A 16,023-nucleotide genomic window follows, 5' to 3' on the forward strand; every position below is an offset into this window, starting at 1 on the left:
TAATTTAGTGGTCAAGAAGGCAGTCTATAATTCTACATTTCCTCATTTGCATTCCTGCTCTGACATTTATTAGCTATGTCATTGCTCAAGTTATGTAATTTTCTATGACTCAATTACTCAATATCTAAAATATAATCTCTCATATTGCTGATAGGAATGTACACTAGTACAAACACTTTTGAACACTCTCCTATAGCTCTTCTAACATTAAAGTAATGTTTATATATATACATACACACATATGTAGAAGAACATGTAGAAACATGTAGAAGAATATAATCACAGATTTATTTATGATAGCCTAATACTGAATGCATTCCAATGTCTCTATCCCTAGAATGGGAAAAAAAAAAAGTGTGGAATAGTCATAAAATCCAGCAATGGAAAACACCACCTTACTAATACACATGGAATAGCTGCATCTTAACCACAGTGAGAGAGAGAAATTAGATACAAAATAATACAAATCATTGCTTTATTTATATTACTTCAAAACAAGCCAAACTAATTTATGATGATAGATGTCAGAATAATGATTACTCTTCAAAGGGGTTACTACTGGAAAAGGCACAAGGAAATGTTCTAAAATGATGGAAGTATTCTAAATCTTGATCTGGGTGGCAGTTAAATAGGTTTTGACATATGTAAACATTTATTCAGTTGTACACATTAGATTTGTGTACTTGCTATATGTAAAATATACCTCAAAATTAGGTAGGTAATTAGAGAAAGCCTGGGTAAATGACTATTTTGAAAATGAAATATTTTAATCAAAAGGATTACAACAGGGGCACTTGGGTGGCTCAGTTGGTAAGCATCTGACTCTTGATTTCAGCTCAGGTCATGATCTCAGGGTCATGGGATGGAGCCCCGTGTCAAGCTTGCTTAAGATTCTTTCTCTCCCTCTCCCTCCCGCTCCCTCTGCCCTTCCCTTCTTGCTTGGGCTCTCTCTCTCAAAAAAAAAAAAAAAAGATTACAGCACCCCTGATTAATCTCTTTTCTCTGCTGTCCAATATGTAGCTATGACCTATTTGTAGTTACTTAAATTTGAAATTTAGGTAAAATTATATAAAAGTAAAAATATTGTTCATCAGTTGCTCTAGCCACATTTTAAGTGTTCAATAACCATATGTGGCTAATGGACAGCAATTCTGGCAAAAAAGATTTTAAAATGTTTTTAATCATTGAAGAAAGTAATATATAGCCAACATTTCCCTTCAGGCTTTACAATCCTTGATATGCTGGAGAGGACACAATAAATACATGAATATTTATGTATTTATGTACATATAAAGAACAAAACTAGACATAAACCTTATGTCTGTCACAAAAATGAACTCAAAATGGATCATAGACTAAATATAAACTGGAAAACTATAAAAATGCAGAATATAACATAGAAAATCTAGCAAAGCATGGGTTTGGTGATAGGTTTTAAGACACAACACCAAAAGTATGACCCATGAAAGAAAAAATTAAAGTTAGACTTCATTAAGTTAAAATTTTTCTGCTCTGCAAAATATGTTGTAAAGTGAATGAAAATACATGCTACAAACTGGGTGAAATTGTTTACAAACCACACGTATGATAAAAGAGTTGTATACAAATATAATAAAAATTACTTAACATTCAACAATAAAAAAGCAAACAACCCAATTCAGTATGGACAAAATGATCTGAACAAACACTTCACTAAAAAAAGATAAATAGATGACAAGTAAGCATATGAAAACATGCTCAACATTATTTGTAATTAGGGGATTAGAAATTTAAACAACAGTGAGATACCACTTCACACCTATTAGAATGGCTAGAATCCAAAGAATTTAACAATACCATATGCTGGCAAGGATGTAGAGCCGCAGGAACTTAATTCATTGCTGATGGAAATGCAAAATGGTACACCAGCTTAAGGAAATGTTTGGCAGTTCAGCAATTGTGCTTCTGGGTATTTATCAAAAAAACTATGTCCACATAAAAACCTGCACATAAAAGTTTGTAACACCTTCATTCAAAATCACTTAGAAGCAATCAAGATGTCCTTCAACAGATGAATGGATTAACTGTGATGCATCCATATAATGACATATTATTCAGTGACAAAAATAAATTAGCTATTAAGCCACTATAAGACATGTATGAGCCTTCAAATTGCATTGCTATGTGAAAGAAGCAGTCTGAGAAGGCTATATACTGTATGATTCCAATAAAATATTATTCTGGAAATAGGAAAACTATAGATAGTAGAGAGATCAGTGGTTGTCAGGGGTTTGGGAGTTGATAGAATAGGTGAAACAAGGGAATTTTTAGGGCACTAAAACTATTTTTTAATGATACTATATAGGTGGGTACACAGTACCATGCATTGGTCAAAATCTATAGAACTTTATAGCCCAGAAAGTGAAAGTTATGAATGAAAAAATTTAAAATCTCTCCTTAAGACATGGAGAGTTTCCAGGATGGAAAGCAGATAGTGACAAAAGAACTTACTACCTCAAATGTATGAAACAATGTCACCAAAGGGGGTGGAAAGAAAAGGTGCTGACTTTTTAAGTAATTTTGAAAATGAGTAGAATTATAAGACTGAAGTCAAGAGAACTACACATAAGCCCTGTGTTCTAGTTAATAAAGTAGTTTCCCATGGAGGAATAGGCTAACAATTCTGATACTACTATACATGTAAATGGAAATTGAACAATTAGATAACTAGATGGCAGAAAGTGGGAGTGAAGTTTCTCACTTTTTGGAGTGGGAATTTCCAGAAAACTAAGAGGAAAAGTTTAGAATGACTCATATGCTAATGAAGTAGACTTCATGGAGATATCAATATGAACTCATGTTTTGCTTAATATAGAGACAAATACATATAGAAATATTTATACATGTGTGGATATACACAGGTTAGCATAAACACATGTATGTCTTTGCTATATCAGCTGACATGGGTTAGAAGCAATGATACCCTGGTAGAAGTGAGCATACCTGGTAACCGTAATCATATATTGGTTTCTTATATCATTCTCCAGTTACACACACACACACACACACACACACACACACACACACACACACACAGTTTTCATAGAGAATTCCTGCTTCCAGGACTGATGCAAGAAATACACAAGATGAACCTGTTTGTCTAGGGCATCTAGTAGTGCCAAAATGTAAAGACTTTCTCAGAAAATATGAAAACAAAAACCTCGATTGATAGGGGTATGTCAAAGAATCTGATGAAAGAGCTCTCAATTACCAAAGCTCAAACAATTTGAGCAATAAAATAAAGTAATATTTGAGACAAATCAAATCTCTGATTCAGAATTATAAACATTTTATGTAGATATTCTATGGGAGCATAAGTCCTCATTTTTTACATATGGGTTGAGAGAGAGAGAGAAGAGACACTGAAACTATAGTGGAGAATCCTGACAAATACCTTTTGCCCAGTGATCAAGGTCATCATCAACTGTGATAAATCATTTTAATAGTATGTGCCCTTGACAAGGTGTGATTGAAATGGTACTTTGCCTCTGAAGTCCTTTTCTTAAAAACTTATAACCTTAGTCTATTCATAAAAAAGCCATCAGACAAATTCCAATAGAAGAACATTCTACAAGATACCTGGATCAGTACTTCTTAAAACTGGCCAGGTCATCTAAAACAAAGGAAATCTGAAAAACTTTCACAGACAAGAAGAACCTTAGGATATGTGACAACTAAAATAAGGTAATATCCTAGATGGCATCCTGAAACAAAAAAAAGACATTAGGTAAAATCTAAGGAAATTTGAACAAAGTGTGGACTTTAACGATAATGCATCAATAATTGTTCATTAATTATTCATTGTTCATTAATTATAACAAATATATCATACTAATGTAAGTTGTTAATATAAGAGAAATTGTATTATCTTCTCAATTTTTCTGTTTATCTAAAAATCTTCTAACAATAAAGCCTATTTAAAAATATGATTTATAGTTTTTTGTTTTTTTATTTTATTTTATTTATTTATTTGAGAGAATGAGAGAGAGAGAGAGAGAGTTGGGTCAGAGGGTGAGGCAGACCTCCTGCCGAGCAGGGAGCCCGATGCGGGACTCGATCCCGGGACTCCAGGATCATGACCTGAGCCGAAGGCAGTCGCTTAACTAACTGAGCCACCCAGACGCCCTGATTTATAATTTTTAAATGTAATACACTCTAAGAAATAATTTTTAAAAAGCAAAACATTAATTTTATAAATCTATGTATGTATATATGTCTGTATATCTACATATGTATGTATGTATGTGCAATCTCCAAAATATGAATCAGCAATGAATTTATGAATAAATTTCAGCAAAATTAGTAATAAAGAAATATTAATGAAAGTACAACTAATACAATTTATTATCAAATCAGAAAAAAATAGACAACTCACAATCCTTTGCTAATAAAAAATTAAATTGAAATAATTTTTTTGGAGAACAATTTTCCAATATATTCAAAGCTTATCCTTTTGGCTTGTGCCATTGGATCCAGAGAGTTTAATTCTAGTAATGTATTTTAAGGATCCGTATTATTTTATTTCTATGTAAAGATCTAGCACTGAATTTGCTCACTGGTTGTTTTAAAATGGCAAAAAATAAAATGACCTAAATGTTCCAATAATAAATGTGTTAAATAAATTATAGCTATATAATTACACATAGCTACACAATGGAATATCATTCTGGAATTAAACCTAACATTTAGAAATATATTAATGACTTGCAAACCTGGATAAATTAAAATATTTTTAAATATTAAAAAATATAAAACATTAAGCTTTATAAACTCAAGTAAACATATTTGGCTGCTAGCCTCTAAGATGGGTCTCAGAGTGATCTTGCCTCCAGGTATTCAAGAGGGGCCCTCCCCCATTGAATCACAGATAAGATGGTACAACCATTTGTATATGACAAAATTATGATGAATGACTTCCAAAGCTGGATCATAAAGGCATTTTGTGTTGTCTCTTGGACTGCTTGCTCAGAATAAAGCTCAGGGAAAAGCACATAACACTGATATCCAGATGATGATGATGGATAGATGAAAATATTTGTAATTTCCCTTTCTAAAAATGATGGATCTGTATATATAAAGATTCCTTTAATTTCTGAATGAGTTAATGGTGTACATATTATGTTCTGAGGTAGAACTTTGCTCTACATAGGGAAGGGTGTCGCCATTGCCCTAACCTCCCATAAAGAGATCTACTGGACTCTGTAGATCAAAGTCAAAACTGGGACAGCCCCCAAGTTAGACTGAAGAGAAACTGGAGTGGGAAATTGGTTTATCAAGAGTCATTCTCATAGGCAGTGATTGTTTATATTCAGCTCCTCTTTGCATGTCTGGGGCTCCTACTCTGGAAGTGAAAATATGTCCATCTCTTTTTTAAAGTTTTTATTTATTTATTGAGAGAGATTGAGAGAGAGAGAGAGCACACAAGCAGAGAGGGAGGCAGAGGGAGAAGCAGACTCCCAGCTGAGCAGGGAGCCCGATGCAGTGCTCGCTCCCAGGACCCTGGGATCATGACCTGAGGTGAAGGCAGACGCTTAACTGACTGAGCCACCCAGGCATCCCAAAAATATGTTCATCTTACAAGTGGAAAAATCTGAGCCAAATGGAAGGGTAGCTTCCTTTCCCATGGCTGAATAATATTCCATCATGTATATGTACCACATCTTTTTTATCTATTCATCCATTGATGGGCATTTGGATTGTTTCCATTACTTGCCTATTATGAATAATGTTGTGATAAACATGGGAATGTAAATATCTTGTCAAAATTATGTTTTTATTTCCTTTGGGTATATACCCAGAAGTGGAATTACTAGATTTTATGGTAGATTTATTTTTAATTTTTTAGGAACCTCCATATTGTTTTCCATAGTGGTTCCAATTTACATCCATACCAACAATATATAAGGGATCCCTTTTATACCACATCTTCTCCAGCACCTGTTGTTTCTTGGCTTGATGACAGGCATTCTAACAGGTATGAGGTGATATATCATTGTGGTTTTGATTTGTATTTCCCTGATAATTAGTGATGTTAAGCATTTGTTCATGTGTCTGTTGGCCATTTTGTTGTTCTCTTTGGAGAAATGTCTTCTGCCCCCGCCCCCGTTTTAATTAGATTGTTTGTGGTTTTTGTTGTTGCTATTGTTGTTATTGAGTTGACTGAGATCTTTATATATTTTGAATATTAATCCCTTATCCAATATACAGTTTGCAAAAATTTTCTCTCATTCTGTAGACTGTCTGTGACACAATAATTAAAAAAAAAACACTTATCTGAATGATTAGTTTTGGGTGAGCAAAAAGGAATGTTGGAAACTAGTTATTAAGGTAATAGAGAGTTATCATTTTCTGTTGAACAGAAATGAAGCATTTTCAATTACTTTTTACTGTTACATGGCAAACAATAGACAAAATTTTGTTTAGTATTTATTCCTTTAAAAAATTAAAGCTTAATATAGGCTCACTAAAAATAATTTTTAACAGTATTTAAATTTAGAACATTAATTTTGAGATATGGTAAAGTTCTTTGATGAAAAATGCAATAACGACAAATTTATGATACTTAAAATACAGAGAAAAGAGAAATAGGTTTCAGAATTATGTTGAAACAAAAAAATTTTGTTGATTAAATTGCTTTATAACTTAATGCTTTATCTTACAGCTATGATTAACAAATATTTTTAAACAAATATGTAACTTGTGTTTTTATTATGCAGTTTACCAAAGTAAAAAATAGATAATATACAAGTATACCAAATAATAATCTATAAAAATAGTTAATTAAAAAAAAACTTACCACATTTGACATACAAGTTTTCAACGAATGTTTGTAGTGGGTTTTGTATTGTTTTTTTCATACATTACATCTATTTTGTCTTAAATCGTCTTGTCTTGGCACCTGTTTTTCTTGTTAAACTTGATAGTGACAATGGTGTCTCAGGTTATAAGATAATTTGGAGAAATCACTCGTCATCTAGAACAAAAATGTTTTTGAAATAAATGCATTTGTGAGGTGGAGTCATAATAAATATAAATAGCAATTATCTGAGAAATAATTATAATAAATACTAATTCATCATCACTTCCATGCTGCTGCCTCCATTCTGCAGTGAAAATTGTGTGGAACATTAGGAAATCAGTCATAATGAAATAAAGTTGGTTTCGGTCTCCAAAAGCCATGTGATCCTGCACCACAAAATAACACACTCATTATATATAAATAATCCAGATAAATGAGTCATTTGGGAATGCCAAAATTGGATTCTGAATGGTGATATGGCCAAGAGAAAAAGCGTTTGGAAAAATGAGCTAATCAGACTACAAGAAATTTTGCTACCGTCTGGCCACAATCCTTCTCTCCTTTCTCAGAGAATCAGGACTAAATATTATTAAGAGTTCCTAATAGCATCTGGATCTGCTTTTTGGAATATGGACAATTAGATCATCCATGAATTATCACAAATAAATCTTACCTTATAAATCCAATTAAAACTGGCAGATAAGTGTAAGTGTAGCCCCTAGATTATAATTACGGAAATAGAGCATAATTTTATTTGTTCTAAGACCTGATCATTTACATGCCTCATGTAGAGATTGTGGAGGTTGGGAAGATATCCTTTAGACTGCAGACGTTTCTCAATTAAAAAAACTATTTTCATGAGTTTCATAATATATTCTTTAAACAAATACCAGTCCCTTAAATATCTTGCATTATTAATAAAGTGTGTTTGTGCACATGCATTTGCACGCACATGCCAGGAAAGGATGTGTACCAAGATAAAAGTAAAGCATTTACTCTCCTACCAAAATTGTAGTCTAGAGATATTTTAGTTCTTTTAATCCTGTAAATCCAACTTTGACTCTTTGTTCATTACTCATAACATATCCATGCATACAAATCTCCATTTTATAGTCCAAATAAATACTTCCCTTAAACTCCAAGGAAAAAGTGAGAGTTTGTATGTTTCTTATATTGAATGATGTATTTTTAAACTATGATATTTGAATAATAATAATAATAATAATAACAAAACAGAAATCAATTGTGCAGACAGCTCACATCCAGTCAGCATATCCAAAAGTATCGAGAGATGGAGAGTAAATACTGAGGGCCCAAGAAGGACTGAGATGACCTGTAATCAGGTAGCATTAATCCACACTATTCATTCAGTAAACATACTTAGTCCGTCCAATTATTCTGAAAATAACCTTAAAGATTACATGTTATTCCAACCCGGCTGGCTGGCAAGAGTTGGAATAGAGTCCAACGAAAAAGATTTGTCTCTGATCCTTTACACTAGGTAGCTAAAACTTGGTAAGAATTGAGGTCTTCTGTCCTCTACTTCAGTTTTCATTCCAGTTATAATTATCAATTAACTTAAAAATACTGATTAAAATCAGCTACACTCATAAAAATTTTGACCTTTTCTTCATTTATAGCCATGAGGTCTTTCCACTGTATATAGCCATCTTTATATTTATTTATATCGCAATCAAGTTTTTCTGATTGACTTAGACAATCAACAATAGTTACAGAATTGCAAAAGTAAAGATTGATAGAGACATAGCCATTTCAGTGGTATCATATAAATACAGGCTGGGTGTTCTGAAATATTTACTGGGTCAGAGAAGTTCTGTAATTTAGAAAGTTCATTAAACACTAAATTTTTCTTCCTTAGATTTTTATGTTTCCCTTGTAAACATTACTGACATTATATTCTATGGTGGTAAGGAATAACCCCAGTTCAAGCAACATTCTGAGATAGAAGATATGAAAACCTAGGTTGAGCTAACCAGAAAAAATAAATTTATAAGGAAAATAATTAAGGCACCTATGTGTTAGGAAAGATGGATTAGATGTGCTTTACCCCATTCTTTCCACTACATTAAAAACTTGACATATGTAAAACACGCATAAGATGACTCTTAAAAGTAGGGAAAAGTAGACTAACTGGCTAGGAAACTAAGGATCTGAGGAACAACATGGCTCTGCATTCCCTGGGTTTTCCTTTTCCCTAATGAATTAAGCCGGACTGGGTGATAGAGAAGATGGCAACTCAGAAATGCCAATAGGCATAGACAAATAAAACAAAACAAAACAAAACAAAAAACAAACAAAACCCTGCCAGAAAAAGCCTGCTTTCTCTAGCCAAAGTACCAGAAAAGGGGCAGCCTAGCAAGAAGCAAGCTTTTAGACAATAATTGCTCTAGTCCTGCCAAATACCACTGAAAAAACTGAATCCCCACATCACCTTCACCAGTAAAGTTCTATGAGGAGAATAGACTAGTCTCCCAGGCTGCAACAAAACTTACCAAATTTCCTTTCCTACAAGGGTAGGTTGAGGTAAATGGTTGGGAGTTGAGAGGAGAGGACGGGTGATATTAAAAAAGGTTGAGTTGACTGATGGCATCTACACCTGTGGTGAGTACAGCATAATGTTTAGAGCTATGGAATCAGCATGTTGTATACCCAGACCTAATGTAACATTGTGTGTAAACTATATTTCATTAACTAGATAGATAGATACATATATAAATACATACATAAACAAATACATAAATAAAATAAAATAAAATAAAATAAAATAAAATAAAATAAAATAAAATAAAATAAATAAAATAAAATAAAAATGGTTGAGTTGAGTGGGCGGGATTTTCTTCCCCACCAGGCAGTAATGACACACCTCGTCCATTCCTGCTATGATGGTGTCAGAGGAGACCTAGTGGAGAGTCAAAAATTTCACTGTCACTCATAAGTAAGGCCACTCCCCCACTATGGTGTCAGTGGAGGCCATGAGGAGAGCAGTATCAAGGTGTAGTTCCCCTCCCAGCCCGTGTAGTAGAGACCCTAGTGGAAACCTGATTTTCTGTACCAGTCCACTAATAACATGGAACCCCTCCCCTCTCTTCCCTGGGTGGGAACAGAGACTTCTACCCTCATCTGGCATAAAGAGGTGGTACCCTCCTTCCCCAGCAGAAGTGTGTCAGAGGAAGACTACTAAAATAGAGGGTTTAAATAATTTCCAGTCTCATAAGAAATAACCAAGTAATCAATTTTCAATAAAAAATCATTTATCATACCATGAAACACAAAAATTTCAACTTGAATGAGAAAAATAAATCAACAGATGTCAACATCAAGATGACACAGATGTTAGAATGATCTGAAAAGAATTTTAAAGGAGCGATCATAAAAATACTGCTACTAACAAGGAAAAGCATGGTGGAAACAAATTTTTTTTAAAATTTTCAACAAAAATGTTTCAGCAAAGAAATAAAAAATACAAAGAAAAACTAAAATGACATTTTAGAACAGAAAAATAGAGTAATTAAAAACTCAGTGAATAGGTTCAACAGTAGAGAGGACAGAGTCAAGAATTAGCAAACTCAAAGACAGAATAGTTATTACCTAGTTTGAACAACTGAGAGAAAATAGGAATAACAAAAACAAGAACAAAAACAGATCCTCAGGAACTTGTGGGACTATAACAGAAGATCTAATACTTATGTCATTGGAGACTTGGAAACAAAAGATAAAGAGAGTGGTACTGAAAAAGTATTTGAAGAAATTATGATTGATAATGTCTCAAATTTGGCATGAGATAGGCTCAGCAAATCCCAAACAGGTTGAACCCAGAATTTCATACAAGAGAAGTCATAGTTAAACTTCTGAAAACTAAAACAAAAATATTATTTTTGAAAATAGCACACAAGAAATAACACTTTACTTATAGAAGAAAAACAATTTGAACGAAAACAGATATCTTATTAGAAACCATGAAGTCCAGAAAGAAGTGGCCACATTTTTCAAGTGCTAAAAGCAAAGAACTGTCAACTCAATTCTATACTCAGCAGAAATATACTTTAGGAATAGAGGAAAAATCAAGACATTCTCAGAAGAAGAAAAACTAAGATATCAGGAAAGAACAAGGAACAACAGAAACAGCAAATATATGAGTAAACATAACCAACTTTCCTTTTCATCTTGAGTTTTCTAAATTATTTTAATGGTTGAAGCAAAACTTAAAATATCATCTGATGTTCTCAATGTATGTAAAAGAAATACTTAAGCCAATTATACTATAAATGGAGAAGCTAAACAGATTTAAAGGGATGTAAGGTTTCTACACTTAATTTGTAAAGGTAAGATTTTGAAACTAGTAGACTATGACAAGTTTGATATATATAATGTAATACCTAAAACAACAACTAAAAAGTCTATATATACAAAGAGATACACTGAAAAATGCTATCATAAATCAAAATGCAGTTCTAAAAAGTTTGAACCCTCTGTAAGGCAGGAGAAAAGAAAACAGAAACAAAAAACAAAGGGAACAACCAAAATCAAAAATAATAAAATAGTAGAATTTATCCTGGTTTATAAATTAGTAAATTAAATATAAATGACCTAAATACATCAATTAAACGATGTAGATTGAGAGTGGGTTAAGAAAAAAATGACCCAGCTATATACTGTGTGTAAGAAACTCACTTTACATGTAATAATATAGGTAGGTTGAAAGTTAAATAGGGAAAGATATGCCATGCAAACATGAATCAAATGAAAAGAGAAGGGGCTCCATTCACATCAAAGTACAGTTACAGTTCAGAGTAAAGAAAATCACTAGGGACAGAGAGGTAGAGACGAACATTATTTAAGGAGAAAAGTGGCTATCCATTATGAAAATAAAGCAATCGCAAATGTGCATGCATCATACAACAGAACTGTAAAAAGTGTGAACCAAAAACTGATAGAACTAAATGGAGAAATAGACAAATAAAATAAATTACAATTGGATACAATGGCATCCATTTAATAACATTTGAGAGAACAATAGAAAAATGGCTTGGTCAGTATTCAAAAATCACTTAATGTAATCCTCCATACTACAAAAGAAAAAGATCACACGGCATCAACTGATGCAGAAAAAAGCATTCAACAAAATTCAGCAACTATTTGTGAAAAAAGCTTTCAGGAAATGAGAAATACAGTAAGAATTTCTCAACTTGATAAAGATTACTTACCAAAAAAACCTTACAGCTAGTATCACACTTAATCGTGAGAGACCGAATGCTTTCATCCAAAAAATCAGAAACAAAGCAAGGCTCTCCAAATCCCCCACTGCTATTCAACCTATTACTAGAAGTCCTAGCTATCACAATAGGCTAAAATAAACACATAAACAAACAAAAAAACAAATAAATAACAGATATACAGAATGGTAGAAAGAAATAAAACTGGGGGCGCCTGGGTGGCTCAGTCGGTTAAGCAGCTGCCTTCGGCTCGGGTCATGATCCCAGGGTCCTGGGATCGAGCCCCATGTCCGGCTCCCTGCTCAGCGGGGAGCCTGCTTCTCCCTCTCCCTCTGCCTGCCACTCTGCCTACTTGTGCTCTCTGTCTCTCTGTCAAATAAATAAATAAAATCTTTAAAAAAAAAAAAAAGAAAGAAATAAAACTGAAAATTGTTCCTATTTGTAGATGAAATAATGATTTATGTAGAAAATCCCAAGAAATGTGAAAAATTAACTTCTTGAATAAGTGAGTTCCACCATAAGATACAAGACCAAAACATACAAATTAATTGTATTTCTATACATTAATGATGAATATTTAAAAACTAAAATTAAATATGCAATGCAACTTACAAGTGTTCAAAATATAAGTAAAATATTTAGGTATAAATCTAACAAAAAAAAACCTTATATGTTGGAAACTATACAATGTTGTTGAAAGAAATCAAAGGAGTTTTGAGGAAATGGAGTGATATGTCTTGCTCATGGATTGGAAGTTTTCAATATAGTAAAGGAGTCAATTTTCCCCAATTGATGTATAGTTTTAACAAAAGTCCAATAAAAACCAAAAATATTTTTGTAGATATACAAATTAATGTAGATTATCCCAAAATGTATATCAAGAGGCCAAGGAAGTAGAATAAATAAAACAATTTTGATAAACAAGAATAAAGTGGGAGGAACCCTTCTTATAAGCTATAATTAGAAGACTTTTACAGCTATAATGATCAAAAATGGTTAAGGGATAGACACATAGATCAATGGAACAGAATAAAGAACCAGAAATAGCCCCACACAACTGACTTTTGAAAACGGTGCCAAAAGAATTCAATGCAGGAAGTATAGGCTTTTCAAAAATGATTGGTGTAACTGAACTGGAATAATTGAAATCCATAGGCAAAATAAAAAAAAAAAAGAAAATAATCTTGGCCTAAACATTATAACTTGTATAAAATTTGACTCTAAGTGAATAATAGATTTAGATGGAAAACTATGAAACTTTTAGAAAACATAGTAGAAAACCTTCAGGACCTAGTGCTTGGTGAATGTTCTTAGACATAATAAGGAAAGCGGAATCCATAAAATAATTTAAAAAAATGGACAAACTAAACTTCATTAAAATTGAAAATTTTGCTTCATGAAAAACTTGAGGATGAAATGAAAAGCATAGTCTAAAAGAAAATATTTTCAAATCACGTATCTGTAAAAGAATTAATATCTAGAGAATATTTAAGAAAAACATTCAGACTTAGTAAGAAAATAAGTGATTTGATTAGAAAAATGGGCAATGAGGGGTGCCTGGGTGGCTCAGTCACTTAAGCATCTGACTTCAGCTCAGGTCATGATCTCTGGGTCTTAGGATTGAGCTGGTCGGGCTCCCCAGTCAGTGGGAAGTCTGCTTCCCCCCTCCCCCTGCCCCTCCCCTTACCTCTCCCCTATTGGTGCACTCTCTCTTTCTCTGAAATAAAGAAATAAAGCTTTAAAAAAAAGTAAAAGAAAATGGGCAAATGACATGAGGAGGCATTTCACTGAAGAAGATTCAAGGGTAGTAAATAAGCATACGAGAAGAATTCCAAAATTATTAGTTATTAGGAAAATGCAAATCAAAACCACAATGAATGAAATACAAAATGAAAATCACAGTGAATGAGATATTTGTATTTGATATCACTACAAATTAGGAAAGCTAAAATAAAAACTAGTGACAATAAGAAAATGTGTGAGGATGTGGAGAAACTGGATCTGTCATGCATTGACTGCTGGAATATAAAATGGTAACAGCCACTTTGTGATTAGGTTGCAAGTTTCTTTGTAAAAACTAAGCATATATTTATATGACCCCACAATCATATCTCTGGGTCTTTATTCCAGAGAAATGAAAATAAGTCTGCATAAAAATCTAGAAGTGATTTTTAATAGTAGCTTTATTTGTAATAGCCCCAAACTGGCAACAACTAAAATATCCCCAAGATAATTGAATGGTTAAACAAAGTGTGGTACATCCACTTTGCCAACGACTCTGCAGTAAAAGGAAGAAACTATTGATACAAGAAACAACTTGGATGGGTTCTCAGAGGCATTCCTCTGAATAAAAGTCAGCTTCAGAAGGATACATGCCATATGATTCCACTTATATAACCATCTCAAAATAATAAAATAATAGCAATGGAGAACAAATTCGTGGTGATTCAAATCCTAGAGGTGACTGAGAGACTGGTGTTGATAAAATAACGAGGCCACCTGAAAAATAAATCTGATCATAGTAAACCTGCTGGGCAAGAGAGTCCTATATACGTAAACACAGTCTTTCTGAACAATGCTTGACATTCTCCTCAGTTCATAGGATTCCACTGGCTCTAACAGAAGTGAGTTGATTAGTTCAAGGTAGGGATGCTTCAGCATTCTCACATGCCCCAGTTAAAATTGTTTTTCTGTTACTATAGTTTTGGTATAATTTCAAACAGCAAAGTTTTAAACATCTATGATTAAAACAGACAATATCATCAACAGCAACAAAATAAAAATTGTCTCCTATATCCTTCATCTATTTTAAGAAAAAAAAACAAGCCTTCTTAATGCTATGTATTTGATTTAAGCAACAAGAGAATTTATAACACTGACTTGAAATTTTGTCAGAACATAATATGGGGCAGTCAAGATTTGGTATCTTAATAAACTCTCTTACTTTAAACTGAGATGAGAAAGCCTACCCATCAGCATTGCAATGCATTGGAAGTAAAACACTGTGATGGTTAATTTTATGTGTCAACTTGACTAGACTATGGTAGCCAAATATTTGGTAAAATAGTCTTGATGTTGCTGTGAAGGAATTCTTTAGATGAGATTAACATTTAAATCAATGGACTTTGAGTAAAGCAGATTACCCTCCGTAATGTGGGTGGGCCTCATTCAATCAGCTGAAGGCCTTAAGATAAAACTGACTGACGTCTCTGGGGGAAGAGTTCATTCGGCCTCTAGACTATCTTTTTTTTTTTTTAAAGATTTTATTTATTTGTCAGAGAGAGAGAGAGAGAGAGCACAAGCAGAGGAGTGGCAGGCAGAGGGAGAAGTTGACTCCCTGCTGAGCAAGGAGCCCCATGCGGGATTTGATCCCCAAACCCTGGGATCATGACCTGAGCCAAAGGCAGACGCTCAAGCAGCCCAGGCACCCCTAGACTATCTTTAGATACAAGCTGCAACATCAGATCTTCTCTGGGTCTGGAGCTTGCTGCCCTAGCTGCAGATCTTGGACTTGCCAGTTTCATGATTGTATGAGCTAATTCCTTAAAATAAATCTGTGTGTGTGTGTGTGTGTGTGTGTGTGTGTGTGTGTGTGTGTGTGTGTGTGTGTATGTTTCCCACAAACTTGCAGGCCAGCTTTATTCAAGCTGGGGGAAGTTTTCAGCACTGATGTGTAAGAATGTTCATATCATCGCCTGTATGAGATAGAAACGTAAAACATAAATGTCTGTCAACAATATAATAGATTGTAATGGATAAATATAAAATATATATATTTATACTATGGAATGCTGCATAGATTCAAAAATCTAAAGTGACAACAGCTGTACAACAGCATAAAGAAATTTTAAAATATGATATTCAGCAAAAGAATCCAGACACAAAATGTATATACTGTATGATTACATATTGTATAATTGATATGACTTTGTAAGAGTACATTGAAAAGCA

The 16,023-nt window shown here is 33.3% G+C and overlaps 1 long non-coding RNA gene across 1 annotated transcript in view; it reads right to left on the reverse strand.

The window, feature by feature from the left end:
• The window catches only part of LOC141373373 (uncharacterized), a 69,155-nt gene that overhangs the window by 46,701 nt on the left and 6,431 nt on the right, over window positions 1-16,023 (reverse strand). The window contains exon 5 of the long non-coding RNA XR_012379279.1: window positions 6,836-7,012. This is a non-coding gene — a long non-coding RNA (uncharacterized lncRNA). The remainder of the gene's footprint in view (window positions 1-6,835; window positions 7,013-16,023) is intronic.

This window comes from Callorhinus ursinus, unplaced genomic scaffold (genome assembly GCF_003265705.2).
Source record: "Callorhinus ursinus isolate GAN/ISIS: 27379988/994484 unplaced genomic scaffold, GSC_fseal_2.0 scaffold9, whole genome shotgun sequence".
Classification (NCBI taxonomy): domain Eukaryota; kingdom Metazoa; phylum Chordata; class Mammalia; order Carnivora; family Otariidae; genus Callorhinus; species Callorhinus ursinus.